Source organism: Coturnix japonica, chromosome 5 (genome assembly GCF_054131305.1).
Source record: "Coturnix japonica strain WE chromosome 5, WE-NBRP24, whole genome shotgun sequence".
Taxonomy (NCBI): Eukaryota; Metazoa; Chordata; class Aves; order Galliformes; family Phasianidae; genus Coturnix; species Coturnix japonica.
The window spans coordinates 31,675,559-31,695,343 of record NC_140667.1 but is presented as its reverse complement, the minus strand read 5'-3'; the positions used below and the strand labels follow the sequence as shown (position 1 = coordinate 31,695,343).

Here is a 19,785-nt window from a genome sequence, read left to right as displayed (position 1 = left end):
TGATTACTTACAACTGTTGAAGTGATTGATGAAAAATACCAGACTAAGAAGAGCTAAATTCATCCTGTGGTATGAGTTTCCCGTTTCCAATATGTTATAAAATAATTGACAATCTGAATTTTTATTATTGTCAATATTTATTTATTCAAGTATTGTATACAAACATGTATGAACCTCCAGTAAGGATAAGAAAACATCTCTAGCTTAACATTAGATCTTTTCATTCTGCGCTATTACATGTCACTCTCTTGCCCTGTAGCCTGTATTGCACTACATCAGTGTCTATTTAGTGATACATTAAGATCAGAACTGGTAAGGTAATATAAAACCTTCTATTTATCTTCTCATCTACATGTATTTACCTAGTCAGAATACCTAATCAACTCTGGCTTCTGCTAGATCATGACATTTCTTTGTCTTTTGTACACCAGTTTGAGTTCAATTTTGTGAGCAATAAGCTAAGGTGAAAGATTTTCAGCTGATTTGTATCTCATCAAAATTGGTGATTGCTTTCTCATAGATTCTAATGGATTGTTCAGCTGGCAACAATCTTACTGTGTTTTTGTTTGTTTGTTTGTTTGTTTTTAACTTCTGTTGGTTGCAGAAGCTGGAGGAAAGTATCATGAGGTACATTTCTTCTCCGTGTATGGCTCTAAAATACAGGTCACTGTTTCTATCTAGAGAGAATTTGATCAGCTTTTCCTTTTCTTTTCCTCTTTCCCAGATTTTCAATGCAAAATTCTTTTTTCACAAACTCAGCTCCAATGCAAAAAGAAAACTCTGCACTTTAGGATGCAATCTATATATTTTTTTTTCAATTGAAAACTTCTTTTTTCTATTCTGTAGTTCAATCTGACATGAGATCTTTGATTTATCAAAAAGTTGGGAAATCTCTTCAGATAGTAATTTTATACTGTTTATCATCTCCTTTGTCAAATAAATTCTTATATAAATAAATGAACCATCTATATTTTGCTATTTATGTGCCAGAAACCAGTGACAACACATAACATTGCATTTGTCTTCTCAGATTTTCTGCTGCAGTGAAAAGGCAGAAAAATATAATTGAACTTCAGTGTAGTTCTGTATTGCCTTCTGTACAAGATGGCAGAACTGGAACTGCCTGTCTAGTTCCACACCAGTAATTATTTGGGAGCCTTGCTGTTTTGCATGGTAGAAAACAAGCTACAACATAGGAATACACAGGTCAGAAAATGACAAATAAATAACTGGTGCATATGAACCACCATATCAGACTTCTTCAGATACTGTCCAAGTAACTTCATGCATGAGGTGACTTAGGGTAATATCTTTAACCTTTTCCTATTAGGGAATATGAAATGAACCATGAATACACATTGTATACGAATTTTTTTAACCAGAAGTAATAGTTTCCTTGCCTACTATGGCATACTCAAAATATCAAATGAAATGAATCCATGTTAGAGAGGTCTATCCAGGATTTTGTGACATAGGTTAATCCAGGGAAAGAATATTTCTGCATTAGTGCCAAGTCATAGAAGTTATGACCATGAGTATACGAAGAGGGAAACATTCTCAAAAATGCTATTTAGACCTTTAGGAAAAGTGATGTGCTTCTCCCTGTACAGCTTGCTTCATGATAATTTATAAAGACAAGGGAGAGAAGAGTATCTGCCCTTTCTGGCAGAGAAGCACCATCTTTTAAGATTCTCATATTTCAAGTCTACTTTGTCAACATTATGCCTGCATATTATTCAGTGATAAATGATTTTTTACGTCCTTTTCTGCTCCTTGTTAACATCTATACAAGGACAGCGGCAGCTTACTCCCTTAGGAATCCTAGAGATTAACTACCCTCTGCTCACAGGGACAATCATATCAGCTGTAACATAGATTTTACTGATTTGAAGTTTAAATAGAGAATAAAAGTGCTGTGGTGTAGGAGTGCTTATAGAGAGCAGGTGTAATTTTCAAGATAGGATGTGGGCAATTTGGTGCTTGCAATTAAAAATAATGTAAATAAGTATGTAGAACTTGAAAATCAAATTTCTAACCTATCACAGAAATTGTCTTTCATCCAGGGAAAAATTAAAGCCCTAATAATGTCTCATCAATAAAATTTTTAGAGAAAGAAATAGTGAAAAGTTATTTAATTTATTTCCATTTCACACATTTCTTCCAGAGATTATAAATGCCTTTTTCTGGACAATGGATGGATGCTAGAGTGGAAAGTGACTTTGATACCAGGAGGCCCTATTTGTTCATCCAGATGTTTCCTTCCCAGACAGGGAAGCATCCCTCCAAGTTGTCCTTGTGGCTGCAGAAAAAAACTCCACTCTTACAGTATAGCCAGAACTGAGCTTTGGTTTATCGTCTTGCTCCAATCTGCAGCTGGAGCAAGACCCGTCCATCTGGTATCACTACACAGTCCATGACTATATATCTCATTTTATCTTTCTCCATTTTTCTGGTCATAATTTTCTCCATCTGTGTTCCTCTCTTCTTCCTCCAATGTAAGTACGTTCATTGCCTGGGTAATTTCAGCCTAATGTCACTACTGAGGTGCTGTTGGTATTGCAAGATTTTACTCCTCTACAATTAGATGTGGTATTTGGATGTCTCTCACACCAAATCACAGAATAATCTAGTTGAAAATGTACCTCCAGAGGGCATCGATTCCTAACCCACTCCTCAGAACAAGCCTATCAAATTTCCCTAGGCCAAGACCAATCAAGTCCTGAACTCCACGAAGGCTGAAGATTCACAGTCTGTTCTTCATATTTAAAAAGTTTCTTTATATGTAATGGGCTTTTCATGTTCCAGTCTGCCTGTTGTGATTCACCCCACTGCTAGAGCCAGATAAGCACCTCCTCTGTATTCTCCCATCAGGGAGTTGTGAACAGCAGTAAGGACTCCCCAGAGGCTCTCTCTTCTCCAGGCTGAACAAATGCATTTCTTTCAGTTTCTCTGAAACCAGCAGGTTTTTAGTAGGTACGTTCTATCCTCCCTGTTCCCTGACCAGCCCTGCAAGGGCCAGTCCAGGGTGAGACATGGCAATACCTTGTCAGCTTCTGTCAGTTCTGAACACAGGTGTCTGTCCCAGATGAAACCTAATCAGCTGAAAATGTGGTTGGATGTAAAGGAAGGAGAGTATTCAGGCCTACAGTCTTATGATGCTTGAACTTCTCATTACAGTTAAGAAGAGAATTCTATGTGTATAGGAAAGGAAGATTAGTTACAAAACTATTTTTAAAATGGTGCAGATCACATTTAAATTTATAATATCTCTTGGAATTAATGTATAAATATTTATGAGCTAATGTTATTAATTTCTGTGGGAAATTAAATTCTTATTTAAATATTTCTGAAGTAAGACTATTTCCTAGTATAATAGAATACAAATGGTACTCATTTATACTAAATATCTAACATGATAGTTTGCAAATAGTTCATTCCTTTGCTTTTTTTTTTTTCTTTTTACTAAAGTTACTAATCTTTTATCCAAGTTATGTACTCTAAAAAGGATCATCTGTAATAGGATAAAGTTATTCAAGTGATAATTAAAGTCTTTAAATTGTAGGAAATACTAGAGCAATTTTTTGACCAAAAAAATCAAGGAGCCTGCCTTCATAAATGCACAATAAAATAAAAGGAGATATTTTCAAAACCTGTTTTAGTTTGTTGATGTGCTGCCTTCCACAAATTAGTTGCCATGGGACCTAATAAGGACACTTACACTGAAGTTAATAGCAAAATAATTTCTTAAATTTTTCTTTTTTCTTAATTATATTTCTTCTTACATAGGAAATTCTCGGAGTCTTAAGAGCTAGTATCATCAATTTACAACTGATTAAATACTAGTTGATTACCAGTTAATTATTGTTAGAAATTAGTTAATAATGTATTAATCTTTGTTCATGGATGATACCATTAAAGTATGTATAACCAGAAAATTTACATTCACCAATATGGGAAACTGGTTTGACACTAGAGGTTAAAAAAGGTTTACTTGAAGTCTTGCTAGTTAACATGCTTGTGATGCATATTTTGTATATGCTTGACAAAACTTCAGTACAAAGCAACAGTTTTGTACTGTAGTCAAAGCTTCCAAAATTTCTCTTAGGCATCTCCTCTTCTGTTTAAGTAAACTGAGAAAAGAGAATCAGATGTGAAAGTGAACAGTCAATACTGAAATATTGATTTTTTTAAGAAAAATAAATAATGTAAGTAGGATATGAGCTTGCCCACATACACTAATAAACACGTTTTCCCAGAAAATAGTGAAAAACGAACAAAACCAGGTAAAAATAATTTCCCTGTCCTGGAAAAGTCCTGTTTCCTGTATAATTTTTGATAGGAATTTCCATCTCTAGAAACTGTTCTTTTTACAGCTTCCCTTTTTACAGCTAAATCTAGGAAAGTCTTGCGAGACAGATACAAAAGACCATGAAGAAGAGTGAGTTATCCATTTTCTTCAAACACCCAGTATGACTGAGACAAATTTTGAATGTGAACATAGTGTTCGCAAGTTGGCACAAGGTACCCCCTGCTGACTTTAAATGTTGGTGTGGTGAACTGGGACAGGGACAGCTGCATCTAATGAAGTCTGCTTTCCTCTTCATTAATACATATAACAAGGAAATGAAAAACAAATCTTTGTGTCAATGTTTTGCTTCTCATCTACTGATGTGAGTCAAGTACTATCATATAATAACTCATTATCCTTCAAGTCTTCTCATTTTATGCTCTAAATATGTAAAATCACCTCAGCTCCTACATTCAAAAGAATTTCAACTTGAAAAATATATTTTATATATATAATGTATACATTTATATGTGTGTGTTTATGTTTATATTATATATAACATAACATATATACGTATAAACATATATGTGTGTGTATAAACATATATATATGTGTGTGTGTGTGTTTCTTTTTAGTCCTGGTCAGGCATATGTGATATTGTGTTAAGTTCATTTTGTCCAAAAATATATATCAAACTCATTAAAGAGGATATCTCCTAATATAACATCATACCTTACAGTTTTTGATAGTTTTCATAAAGGAAAGTAATTCACTTTCTAGCTGTAATGCAGTAAGTGAAAAGATGTAAAATAACAGATGTCAGTGCAGCTTGAATTTATTTTTTCCAATATGCTTTTAAATGAGTGGATGTGAAAATGTTATTACTTGTTGTTTCTCAGAAAGTTGGTTATATTTATGTGGTTTTTATGTCTGTTTTAATGCTAGAACTGCAGTCACATATGTGGGAAGTAAATGATGTTTGGCAGTTTCCCAAGAGAATCTAGTTGCTATGAGCTTGTCATTCAGGATGACACATCATTTCTTCCCTATTTATTTTGTGATTTCGTAAATCAGATTTTTTTTTTCCCCACAGTTAAATACTGTATTATGAAATGTAGTACTTCTACTCGCATTAGAGCTTAATAGTCAGACAAAATTTTTAGCTATTCAAAGGAAGAACAATATGTTTTTACTGGAAGAAAGATATTCAAGTTTACCAAAGCAGTCTTGTGTTGTTAAATACAGACACATTTTCTCTTTGATACAGATAAAGAAATAGATGCTGGTGAAATGCGTGAAGGTAATTGGAAAATCTTCAGAGGTTACAGTCAGAAAAAATAACATTGTAAAGAGTGACATCCAATTACTCTGTATCTATATTCCGAATACTGTGAAGTCAAATATACTTAATTTAATGTCAGATGCATATTTTTTCAAAGAAGCTGAGCTGAACTGCAGTTTTCTTCCTACATCATCCAAATTGTCAGCTTACTTCTGTCTGCAGAATCCTCATTAGTAAGGGGAGCAGAGAGAAAGTACAGCTTGCTTTTTTCAGATCCCAGATGGAGTTTGTAAATCTGACAGGTGTGGAAAAAAAAAAATGAGTGGGAAAGAAAAAATTTCATATGTTTTTTAAAAAAGACAAAAATCTGTCTAAAGTCTTGAGAAAATGAACACTGGAAAAAGCTGTGCTGTGTATTATAGCTTTCCTGAGTGCAGTAATACTTGAGAATATAATAATACAAAAATAATTTTAACACTCAAGCAATTTGCAACTATAGAATCACAGAATCACAAAACCAATAAGGTTGGAAAAGACTGCTAAGAATGTCTAGTCCAACTGTAAAGTCAAAACCACAGTGCCAAATCATGTCCCTCAGTGCCACATCTATACATTTCTTCAGCACTTGTGGGAATGGTGACTCCACAGCTTCCCTGGACAGACAGTTCCAATACCTCACTACTCTTTCTGATAAGAATTTTTTCCTGACAGCCAGCCTGAACCTCCCTTGACTCAGCATAAAGGCATTACCTCTATGTCACTGTGCTAAGCTCTCCATTACTTTATGGCATTTGAATGTAACTCACAATTTTATTATTTTAATGTTTTTGTATCACTTATGATCCCAAACCTGTCCTTCACAAAGACTGGCTTATCAAAAAAGTAAATCAGTTTGACTAAAAAAAAATTAAATATGCTTATATTGGATCCTGAAGCTTACAGAAGTATTTCAATCTATTAAGAAGGAGTCAGAAAACTGACTATCTGTTAGTCTGTCACTTTTGTATTACAGTACTGAACTGTAATTCGTTTTCAAAAATTTTGTTATTCTACTGTTTTATATAACATTGGTCCATAATGTATGAGTATTATATTTTCTTCTTAAGCATTTTCTTACGCTGTGTTTCAGTTGAGTTTCATGGAGGATCCAAATGCTTCTGGGTCTGGAATACCAAAATTGCAGAGGAAATCTGAAATATAAGGAATGTTACATGGGACCAGAACAAATGTCTGTTTAATCTTGGCAAAGGTTGGTAATAAATGCATAAGGAAAGAGTAAGACCCAAGCCATTTATTTGACACTTCACCATCTTGATTGACAGAATAAATGACCTGGGTGTTTAAAAGTAAAAATTACTTCTTAATATCTACAAGTGCAATCATCTTGCAGAACTTTTATTCTCCTACTGTGTTTTAGTAGATGAAAAAGATTTATGATTATTTTTTTACTCATCAATGTTTTTCCCTAATTATTAAAGACTGCATCAAGATAACTGGCTTTCCCCTCGAAAATGTCCCCTTCAGCTGCTTGTTCATAACTGGTGAAAGCACCTAGAACAACTGATATGTAAGAACGTATTTCTGTAGTCGGATATTGGCTGCTGGCAAAGCTTCAAAATTGAGATACAATTTTATTTCTGACCAGAGAAAGTCTGTTTCTGGGTCAAAGAAGGGCAAGTACTTTCAAGGAATACAAGATCTGTGATTTTGATCTTAGTGGAATGTAAACTTCTACAGGCAAAATGCCTATAGCCCACATTCAGGAAGAACTCTTAGCCCATCACATTCACAGAGAAATATTGAATTCTTAGGTACCTTCTGGGGAAAAAATATGCAAGCTGTGAAAATATGGGTCCTGCCTCTGACACTGGAAAGCATTACAATAATGTGTTTAGAAACTGTGGAAAAATCTTGGGGACTTGTTATGCTGTGTTAAATATGAATTCCTCGGATTTTTATTATGTGTGGGTTTTTGGTTGTGGGATTTTTTTGTTTGTTTGTTTTTGTTTTTTGCAGCAATTGGATTGAGACAACAAGTTTTTTAAGGTAGTGTTTCATACCTTTTTGTCCTCTAAGTGTGCAGAAGAAAAAGATTTTCCTGGTTGACTCAAAGAATTCTAACTTCTATTCTCATATTACATCTTTTTTCTTACTGTAATCTCTTTAGAAACTGTGATACTATGTATTCTTGGAGTCCCTTCATGGAAATCTATTAGCAGCATGCTTCTAAATTTTTAGGTTTAATACACCATTGAAATGAAAAATGTCCTTATTGATTATAGAAGTTGCTGCCTATGCAGCCATGGTAAAATGTCTTTCGTAAACCTGGAATTTAAAGACACTGTATTTGGACACAAAGCATATATTATACATAGGTAGTAAGAATTAACAGTTACACTGGTTTTGTTTCCAATAAAAAAATAGATGTTCTAAAAGTATGCTTAAAATATTACTTGGGCAGCCTCTGAAGGAACTTGGCTTTATGTTAGTCATCAAATACTGTGAGGTAATTATAGCACCATAGCACACTGGTGTGAGAAATAGTGGTTATCCCTGCTGAAGAAAAGGCAATGTCTTGTTAGATACCCTGAGAGGCTGTACCTTAGTTGTCAGAGTAAGAAAATTGCATCAGATTTCTTTATATATTACAATGGCATATTAAATATAATCCTTTTTAACATGTTAGGTATCTCAGACCGAAGCCTGTCTGTTTCACTCTTTTTAAGCCTCAGTTTTCTTCATAAGGATGCCAGGATCTTTTGTAGCACTAAGATGAAAATTGTTTTAGTCAAAACAATAATTATCTTACACTACTGGGCCAAAAACCCAAATGTCCACATCAGCATGTTTTACTACTGCTTCGCGGTAGTAAAGTACATGAAGCTCATGTGCTTGCTTCAGTCTCCTGCAGCATTTGAAACATAAGATTACCATCAGTCCATCTGACAACAGTGTCTGTTTTCTGCAGAATTAACCACAGAACCTCAGAGCCCTCCCTTCCCTTTCCACTTTGTTCTGAACTGGACTTGTATGCACCAAAAAAGCTATAAAGGAGAAAACTGAAGAATAACACTCTCCTTTTTAAAGCAAACCACATTTCAGGTATCTAGCAACTTGTCAGTCCCACGCAAAAAATACAATTTCATATTTTTCTCCAAATCTCTCTTCTCTGCTTCCCACTTCCAGAATGGCCAAGACATGTCTACAAATTTGGCAGCAAGGAGAAACTCACCTACGTTTTTCTCAAAACGTTGCACGTGTCTGGGACAAACTGAGCTCTGTTTCTGTAGTATCCTTCATGTATTCTCCAAGTTGTTGGGCATAGTGGAACCTGGCATATGGAGAGGTGTTTAACATTCAAAAAGAACACTAGGTAACATGGAAGTCTGGAAAAATGTATAACAGTGGGCATAATTGGGGGTTCTCCTGCAGGGATGAGGAGCCAGCTGACAAAATCTGTCTACCTGTGCTGTGTAGACTCACTCAGTATTTCAAAATAAAATGTGCTCTGAAAAAATGCATATATATAGTGAAATCTACAAAGTTCTCAACTTACTGATTTTGAGCTGTCTTAACTTCAGAAAAGACAGCATGAGGTTATCTTTATGTAATATTATGCACTATGGCAGCACATTCCTTGTTTTCTTGGGGAGAAAGCTTTACTCTCACACGCACTTGCATTTGCACTCTTGCAGAGAAGAATATTAAAGACATCCTGGTAAAAGATACCAGTTGAAAAGAAAACACCTTTTGGATTTGGCTACAGGCTGTAAACTGTGGGGGTGATTTTTTGAAAACTTAAGTAGTTATGAAAAGTTTTGGTTGAACAACAAAATATATTTCTTCAAATCTTAGAAGTATTTTTCACTGTTATACAAAGAAAATTTTTGCTTCATTTAGATAAAATTAATAGAAAGTTTGAGGAAGACTGTTAGATGCAAAGATAAGTAACCTCACTGTAACTGGCTAGCTACAAGTACCCAGTGAAATCAAAGTGCACCATTCAGAGCAAGGCCAGTATACCTTGCAGAATATTTATCATTGATATTGATGGTGAACTAGACAAATGGAAGCTAGCTGCAGTGACGTGCTTATTCACATAATACTAGCTTACTAACCTAAAATTTGCACGTTAGTTTCTATTTTAGGAGTTTTTTGCCTAACTACTTTCTTCTACTCCCGTTGGTAGGAAACAAACTTTAATAGACAAGAACTGTATAGTGGAGACAGTATTCTTTAATCTAAGGTGGGATTGCAGGGCTGCCTTTAGATGCAAAAGCTAATACAGCAAACATCTAAAACTTTTTTTTGCTAAGACATGATAGTGTCAATGAACAATGATTTTACACAGCTTATCTAGACTCTGAAGTACATACAGGTGACATCTCAACTTTTTGCCTGCTATGCATATTGTAAATAGCAAGGTAGTGAACCAAAACACATTATAACAATGTGACAGGTGACAATGAAATCATCTGAAAATAGAATACAAATGAATGGCATGAACAATATCATCTGGGATGCCTTCATTTTCTGCACAGGTTCTCAGTTATTCTATAAAATAATTTAAGACCTGAAAGTAGAATGCTTGTTTAATCCATTGCAAGAAATATTTATAATTAACATTAATAAAGTTGTTAAAGAAAGTTAGAATCACTGTTGTTAATATTACTCAGAGAATGAAAACTTCTCAGAAGGAAATGCACTTTCAAATTAATCTTCAAGTATTCAGAGGAACAACATTCAAGTACTTGAAATTTTATTTGGTATTAATAATATTTGTATTAATAATATTTGTATTATTTGTGATTTCAGGTCTAAGATAACAGGATCCATTAGACTTCAGATTTGAAAGAAATAAACTAGCTGCCTATTGCTTTATTTTTCTGTTCATAGCTGCTAATTTTGACAAGCATCATTTAACTAGTTGCCTCGGAATGGTGCCATCAATCAGCTAATAATCAGTTCTATTCATTATCAGAATACACAAACTCATTTCATCTACCTGCTTTTAAAATACTTAAAGGGGCTGTGTGCTACACTATGTACAGGTTGAAATTTGATTTTTTTTTAATATAAAATGAAATTTTAAATTTAACCTTAAAAAGTTAACTTAAAAAGTTATTAAGGTTGCAACTGTCCTTTCTGTACCCAATCAGGACTCAGAGATATTACCAGTGCATGAGCTGACTGAACTCATGGTTCTCCTCTTAACTAAGGATCAAGCCCCATTTCTCCTAATAGGCTATGCGGGTCACAGAGATAATGTGGCTGGAAAGTGCAACGTTTTCAAAAATTTGTTTTGAATGCTTCCTCCAGCATGTAGCTTATTTTCAGTTCTCTATCTAAACTGTATTTATATAATCTCCTCCTCATCACTATTATCAAGATGCTTCAAATATAATCTTTAACTAGGAGAAAACTTTTCATGCACATTTTATATTTTAAATATGAAATAACATAATGGCGTCTGCTTTAAATGATATCAAGGCCTACCATCAATGCAATGATGAAAAATAAATTACTTGGCTTTCTGGGAGAAGAAAGATTTACAAAAACAATTGGAATTTATTTCATTCAGAGCAAGAAGTTGAGTTGAATAAGAAAGCAGTTTCTAAGAAAGGAACATAATTGTATTTGTACACAGCCAATAAAATAATCCCCAAGTGCTTTATTAAAACCATTGCAGTAAATTATCCATTTATGTCTGATTTTAATCCACTTTACCATAAAAAACTTACAACTGTACGTATTTTTAAATTAAGATTAGGAAAGAATATTTCTAATGTTCTGAACTCCTTACATTTGATACTCATCCCAATGACCTTTAGCTCTGTTCTCCACACAGCAATGATACTGACTACTTAGAGATAATAAGTAGAAAGGCATGCCATTCAAATTATAGATAATTTTATGTTGCATTCCTTGTACTGTATTACAAATCACAGCAGGATGTCTGTGGTCAAGTCATACACACTGTCAGGCCAGGCAGCATATGTAGTCATGGCCATATGCTGTGAACTCCCCTAGTAATTGTAACCATTACACATAGATCTTATCTGCTGCTCAAAGAAAGCCTGCAATTAATGGCTAAGCCAATCAGACCTAATGAAATGCTAAGGCCTTCCATTCCTAGGAGCAAGCAGTAAGAACTAAGCAAGCACTTTTAGAACTCCTAATGCTGCCAGACCCATATTAATTATTTATTTTTAGTATTAAAGTGCATCTTGTTGGGAATGTTAAGAAAATGTCACGACTATTCCAAGACCTCCACTTTCCAAGGTTCATTTGTTCTCCCTACTCACTTGCTATGAGTCTGAAAGCTTCCTGAGGTGTCACTGATCATGGAAGACAGTTCTCCATCTCATTTTCATAAAGCTGTTTTTAAAGTGGAACACACACACCCTGTGATGACAAGTTCTAGTGCCTTTATCTGAGGAAGCTGGGTAGTCCTAATCTATACCAGTATCCTGGGATTCTGCTTTTACATGCACACACACGCACACCTCTCTATATAATTTGCTGGTATCTTAATTAGTTTTGAATTAATAGCTATTTATTTTGGATTTATTCTTAATTATACACTGTAATTTTTAGTTGGAGATGAATTAAGGAAGACCTGAGTTTGAAGCTAATGATATTATTTTTAATCTAAACAGGAAAAGAATAAACATCTGAAGGTAACAGTGAAGAAACTGCTTTTCTTCCAAACATTAGTAGTTTCTATTAATTCTGTGTAGCAAGTTGTAGCAAATTTGTTTTTGTTAAGCAGCACTTGTTAATACTGAGTACTTCTGGAAGAAAATAGCACTCAACAGGGATGACAAAAAGCTTGGTTTTTTGTTAGAAACTTATTTCTACATTTTAAGAAATACAATATCCTGTCAATATACTTTCTTACTTACTCAAGCATTGTTCTGTCATTACACAAAGCAATGTTACTTATTTTGTCCTGAAGCAAAAATTAAAACTGAGCTACTGTCCTTTAAAGAGCATACTGGGGATATACTGTAGGTCTGTATCTGCTCATCACAAGATAGCTGGGTTCTGCCTTTATCTACTCCACATGGTCACCCTCTCCTGTTGTCCAGATCCCCTGACTGCTCCTTCTAACTGCTCCAGGCTGTCTGCTTCCCCGTGAGGTGACCACAATGCTTCTAGGGCCTGCCTCTGCCACCCACTTTGTCCCAACTCACTCTATCACTTCTAGTCACAGGCTTGTATTTGCCAAGTGGGCTTTTCTGATCTGAGGGCCATGACAATTAGCAAATGTAGCACTGCAGTCTGAGAAAACCAAATACCCAAGACAAAGCTCCCCTCTCCACACAGTTCATTGCATGGTGCACTTTCACCATCTTGCATCTGTTAAGTATTTTAACTGGCTAATGACTTTAGCTGTACACTTGAGCACCATCACTTGTTCGCAGCAGTATTTTTTTTTTTTCAGATTATGATACCTATCTTTAAATATTTTGTTTGTGCATTTCCAGCCTGCTCAGTTTCTCATGTAGTACTACAAGGTGACTCGTGGAACAAACTCTATAACCACAAAGTAGTTGTAGAGCAGGTATGTTTTATTCATCTGGCTGGGTGCATGGAGGACAACTCCTTCCTAGGCTTCACACCAAAGCAGGTAAACATCCCAGTTTATAAAACGAATACATGCATATTCGTGGTACAAAGAGTGGTTATTACAATTAATTCTAGAAATTCATTACAATATTCCACGCCTATTCTACACCCCAAACTCCACCCCTAACTAATGACCTCATATTGTTCCCCTTGTTCGTGCTCAACTACTTATACAGCTTTAACAATTTAACAGAATAGCCCTTTATTCAAAAGTATCTTGTACAGTCCTCTTTCAGCCATCTAATGAACTTCAGAAATCTTGCTCATCACTCCTTTATCGAGCTACTAATCAGTGACAGTCCTAGGCATTCCAGTGGATCAGCTGCACAGCTGTAATACATTTTCTGCTTCCAGGCCTGCATGACATTTAATTATCCTAAATTTAGAGGTAATATTTCAGGGAAGTAGTCTATTATGTGAAATTTAGTTTTAAGAATATTTCTTATCTTGGGCACAAAACATTTCAACAGCCTCATTTTCTGCTGGAGCAAAGGCTAAGATTTATGTCTGAATATTTGGATGAGTCCTGAAAAACCAGATAGCCACCAGGATGTCATATTTCTATTTCCACAGAATTTCAGAGTCTGGACCTCTCTTCTGAGTGCACATTGCAGCATCTGAGGCATGGACTGATATACAAACAATCCAAACCCTTTATTGCAGATTCTAACATCTCTTATATACATATCAAGCTCCCACCTGTAAGTTTCCAAACCTCTCCCCCTTCCTCCCTATCAGACGTCCACACAACACTTAACAAGCCTTGTTCCTGTGTAAGCACTAACTGCCCATGCAAGTAGTCAGCCAATCAGAGCCACAAGTTACTTCTTTTCACTGGCTTCTTCTCCAGTCAGGATCCTCATTACAGTGATTATGCTCCTCACTTGACTTCTGCTATTGTCTCCTGGAGACACCCTTTGTTCTCAGGTCTTTTCCACACCTTGTCATACTTGTTTTTCAGCCTCTATTCTGAACGTTGTCTTGAACCCCAGCACCACGGAACTACAGACTGTACAGAGAAGCTCAGTATTTCTGTCTGAAATTTCAACTCTGCAAGTCCTTGTGGCTCTGAAGAGTAGAATAACTTGGAGTGGTTGAAGACAGCATTGCTTGCCAGCTTTAAGCTCTGTCTCCTGGCCAGAGATTGCTGCAAGGGGAGTTTAGGACAGAAGTGAGGTCAGTTTGTAGCAAGGTTGCATACTTTGTGTAGGAGAGGCACAAATTTGTGTAGGATTTATGTAGGAGAGACACAAAGGCATGGCCCTGAGGACAGTATGCTCTCTGAAACAGTCTAGCATAGTGCTGTGGGCCTTGAGCTCTCTAAGTATTCATTTACATCTACTACATATCACTTGTCAGAACTCCAAGGCACTCAAACAATTTTGTATGGTAAATGAGAGATCTTTTTTGGGTTTGTTTAATGTTACTTACTTGACTATACCTGTATGGCATGAAGGCTGAAGCCTAATGGAGTATTTTGCTGTGTTTTTTATTTATTTATTTATTTATTTATTTATTTATTTATTTTTGATGTGCATTCATCTTTTTTTTTTTTTCTTCTTGATTTCTGGAAGCAGTGATTCAATGACCTTCTCGTATTCTATGTTACTGATCTGTGTGGCTGTGGAGACATCACAAAGTTCAGAAGACTCAGTATTTACATAGTAAATACAAATACACATGAGGCCAATCCCAAGGTATCCTTCTCAAAAGGATAGTTATGGGCTCTTTGAAGGACTCAGCGCTACAACAGTCTGACTGTCTTTTCTACCACCTGACATTGCTTGTGGCATTGCTTCTCAGGGTTGTGGCCTGTGTTCCCTACTTCTCAGAACTGGGCACCTGGGCACAAGCCCAAGGGTGCTGGAGATATTTAACTTGGGTAACAAGGATCATTCTGGAAAGGAAGCTGTATTTTGTGGAAAATATCCTCAAAAGATAGGGAAAAGGGAAGGACGTTGAAGGTTGAAAATCACTGCATGTAGGACGGGAGGCACGAAAGCATTTGTGGGAGGCTGTTGCCTACAACAGAAGTTGATCAGCCTGTTTCCCCTACAGCTGTGGAATTAAGGTGAGTCATTTGGTTTAGTTAAGAGCACATTTCAAGAGCAGCCTGTCGGAGCAGTAGCATGATACATAGTAACTGACTGAGAAACAGGCTACTGGGAACAGCTATCACATCAGTAACTAGCAGACAGAATGGTGGGAACAAAATGCACACACAGCAACCCACCAACCTACAGTGCAATGTCAGTAACTAACGGAAGCTGATTACAGTTCCTGTTAATAATCATACAACAATACAAAGTTGTAAACAGCAGAAACTATGGTACAAAAAGTATTTAGTATGTTCAGAGTGTTTGTTTTTATCCTAAGTTGTTGTTGATAAGCACGGCCACAGTGACTACAGCAGTGCCAGAAGTGTGACGTGAAGACCGGACACTTCAAGTCAGGAGCAGAGTACAGGGGCTACATTTGTTTCCAGTTACACTGTGTGGTGCTGTTACAATTTAGCTGACGTCCGATGATTAGCAGAATCCGATGGTTGTGCCTTTCAAGAAGTCCCGAGCTGCAGCAACCACTCTTGCTCTCCTGGGCAAAGGTTCCCATCGCTGCTGTAGTGCAGTTCTATCTTTGGGCCGTTTAGGAAAGCTGGAGCCACTCCTACTCTGCTGCTGTTCTTTGACAAGCCGCGAACACATTTCGGTTCTTCTCGGCAAACTGAAAGGCTGCTTTATAAATGCGCTCCACTTTAGAGCCTTCTCCGTTTCAACTCCCTCAGCCCTGGCTCAGGCCCTGAAGTCGTCTCGGGACTCTCACTGCTCAGGATTCCTTTGTTCCCTTCTCTCCAGCGATCCCAAACTGCCGGCCCAGCTCTTCGCTTTCCCCTGCTTCCCAAACCAGCGCCCTGCCGAGGCCGCCACCGCGCCCGGTTTGCGGGCGGCCCGGGACGGCAGCGGGGGCGGTCGGAGCGGATTGGCGCAAAGGACGCACGTGGGGCCGCCCTAAAGCCTCTGCGCTGGCAGCGCGGCGGCTGCCGCCGTGGGGGCTCCGTGCGGAGCGGCGCGGGGCACGGTGCGGTGCTCATTGAGTACATCGCCGGACGCTCAGCAGCACCCGCGCCACTGCAACGGGGAGGGAGAGAGATCCTAACGGCAGGAAGGTGAGCGGAAGGCGGCGGCAGTCCGCGGGCCACGGTGGCCGCTGGGGGGGTGGAGGGGCTCGGCTGCCCGCTGTGTGCGGTGCGGGGGCTTAGCTGCAGGCGAGCTACTGGGGCTGGGAAGTCCGCCAGAGGAGCTGCGGGGAAGTGGGCTGTGAGTTACGATTAACTCCGCGCCGGTACCACATCACGCACTGTGTCCGGAGTGCGGAGCACGGCGGCATCGGGTGAGGTGCGGGTGTGGGCTGCTACGGGAGGGGTGGTGTTGCCCTGCCCGGCGTGGGGTTTCTCTCCGACACTGACCCGCACCCGTGCGCATCCCTATTGTTCCTCTCGGTGAGGCTTTCGAAGTACTGAAGAGTGACGGAACGCCGGCTAGGATACGTAAAATGTTTCTTGTGGTCTTCTTCGGCGTAACGTGTTAGGAAAAACCCTTATAGTCCGGGGAAGCCGCCATCGCTGCCTTCCCTGCTTTCTGTTGCAGCCAGCTTTGCTAATGGAAAGTAAAACTTCGATTGTCAGGCTTCTTTCTCCTGTTGGGTGGTACCGGTGCTGGTGGAGACTGAAGTTCAAGGGAATATTTACCATAATTCAGTGAAACGTGCCATTTTCTATCACGTCATTTTGCCCTCTGTCAGACAACCAGAAGAGTTTATGTTGGGTGAATTACTTCCCTTGTAAAAGCTCTCTGTCTTTCTGTAAGTACAAGCTTTTAGTATATCTTCAGCTTGGCTGTTTCCCTTTTATGAGTCAGAAAATCTTCTCATTGCTTGAACGGCATCCACAGTCCCATGACATTCCTTTTTAAGAGTCAAGAATTCTCGCTTGCATGGTGGGAATCTGGCATCTCTTTGTGTTTGACATTAGTGAGGGCAGGACCATGTCCTTCTTTGTTGAGAAATACTGGAAGATGGTAAAATGGGACCCTAGTTCTCTTATCGTTGCCTCAGCTACTCAAAGCTGCAGCACCTGACCTAAGGAGGGATCTTGGTGTCCTGCTGCCTCCCTCTCAAAAGGAGTGAACAGTGACCAGTGAAGCAGAACTTTGCTGGTACTTTAAAAGTCACGTTTTGATATATATATATATTTTTACCATATCTCTGATTTCCAAACATCTATTAGCTTTTGTTTTTATTTATTTATTTTCTGTAATCATAGTTGGCGGTTTTAAAGAGTCCTTAATGAGGCCCAAGTATAGTGGGTCCTGAGGGAACGAACAAGAAATAAATACCTGGGATAGTTTGAGGGTGAATAATTGTTATGATCAGTGGGTAGTTTGGTTTTGTTTTTTTTTTTGGTTGGTTGGTTTTTCTTTTTTTTTTTTTTGTTCCCCCAACCCCCCTACCCCGCCTCTCATGTGAAATGCAATTTTACAGTTTCTTGCCCCTAGGAGACATGATTCTCCCTTGGGGCTGGTGATAATCGACATGGTAAATTACAAGAGAGAAGATCTCTTTCAGCAAAGTGTTTTAGAGCCCTTTCACCTGGGGGGATGTTGTTAGGTATAGTCATGCCACACTAATTTCCCTTCTGTGCATTCTTGATTCATATTAAAAATAAGCTTTAAAAGTTGGCTTCTACGTTTAAAGCTTGTATAAAAGAAAACAAAGACGTTTTCTGAGAAGTGTAAAAGCAGTTTGAAGAGTTAGAAGTCTCTTTATTGCAATTGCTTCCACAGCTGAAGGAATTGCTGGGTGAAAAAATTTCTGTGAGGATCTGTGCTATGCAAAGTAGGAGATCTTTTAGCCCTGAGTGTTTGCTTTGGGAACAGAGGTTCCTATAACTTGCACACCACTGATTTTGCATTTCCATTTGATTTATCTTCACATTCCTGAACTTACCCTCTATGTGCAGTCTGGATATGAACACCTTGAGTTAGGGAGGCATGATAAGAATGCAGTTGTGTGGGCTATAGAAGGCTCAAGGATAAATATTTATTTTTTTCTCCCAAGTGTGGAGTCGGTATCTCACTTTTTTTTTTGTGCACATGTGGCTTTTTATACACTAAGAATGATATAAAAATCAGCTAACTGTAAAATCCTCAGTATGAAGTTTGGTTCCCTCCTTTATTACTTAAGCTATTTGTACTGGAAGCATACTCCTTAAAAAGGAAGTGTTCCTCAACAGATACTTTTTTGTATTTACACTGTTGTTAATGGATTAGAGTGTAAAGTTTCTTTATATCTTTTTTCAAAAACGTGTAGTTTTAAAACCATATGGAGCATAGATGTCTTGTGTTTCTGTAATATGAATAAATACCGATTCTAGAGGGCAGTAACTGTTTTTGTAGGAAATAAGCTGTCTGAATTATAGTGTGTTTGTCTTCCATTTCTCTTTTCTTCCTCTGTAACTTAATATTCCTTTTCAGTGTACAGATGGTAAGTTGGCATTGCCAGGGTTCTGTAAAAGTGTTTTAATCACGGCTTTGGAAGACAGTATATCTGGATAACACAATGATTGACAACAAATTAATTACTCCTGTTTTTAACTAAATAGTAGTTCTCTAGCTCATGTGTATACAGAGAGAAATCAAGTCCTTCAAAGGAACACTTAATTTTCTCAGTGCTTGATTGGCAGTTGCTAGCAGTGTTCAGGATATGAAAAATGGTTGAACTTGTACTGTAGCCAGATGTACAAGCACATTCATTAATACACTTTTGCCTATGACTGCTGCATGCAATACTGTATTTATTGGGGGGGGGGGGGGGGGGATTTTAATTCAGCTTGTGGAACCTGAAATCATGCATCAATTGTTCTTTTAAATTTTGAATGTATAAATTTGCACCCATGCAGAAGTGTCAGTACAAGCAAAGAGTAGTTCAATACTGTACCAAGTGTAGATGCTTCTTGCGTCATTGGTAGTGCATAGGGTCAATATTTAAAAAAAACACAATCCAAACTGAGTATTTAATATTTTTTTTTCCTGTACTTCAAAAAGAAAAATTGAGCATGTTCTATTAGCAGACTCAGATTACTTCGTTCAGAACAATTTCAGTTTAGTGGATCCTGAATTAAGCATACAGAAAGTCATCACTGAAATTCAAATTTTGTAGATCTAGCTTAACTTGTAGGAAAATTCAAGAGAAAGCTGTAGCTGACTTCACTGGGACTTGATCATTGCGACTGGATATGCTTCATCAGGTGGAGTCTTTCTACTTTTCTATTTCCTATGAATTTAGGTAGGTTTCAGACGACACTTTGACTGTTAATACAACACTAGGTGACATGAATTTATCAAATGCTGGGTTATAGTATATTATCTGTTCTTGAAATAACCAAATCTAAGATTAAAGATTTTTTTTATGATGACAACTTGGATCCTAGGAGGCTGCTCATTTGTGGTTCAGCCTGTGCTTGAGCCTTACATGCCAGGTCTTTTCTTTTATTATGCTGTGAGCTTACACTGCATCACACAAAGATTTG

General features: G+C 37.5%; 1 protein-coding gene across 7 annotated transcripts in view; it reads left to right on the top strand.

The window, feature by feature from the left end:
• The first annotated feature begins 16,238 nt into the window (after positions 1-16,238).
• Positions 16,239-19,785, top strand: part of STXBP6 (syntaxin binding protein 6) — a 69,108-nt gene continuing 65,561 nt past the window's right edge. For 6 of the 7 annotated variants that reach the window (XR_014947195.1, XR_014947194.1, XM_015864903.3 and 3 more), the window contains exon 1: positions 16,239-16,365. The gene's annotated coding sequence lies outside the window, so the exon portion shown is untranslated. Of the gene's footprint in view, positions 16,366-17,041; positions 17,061-19,785 lie in introns of those variants that run through there. The other variant, XM_085550415.1, reaches the window with a different exon arrangement.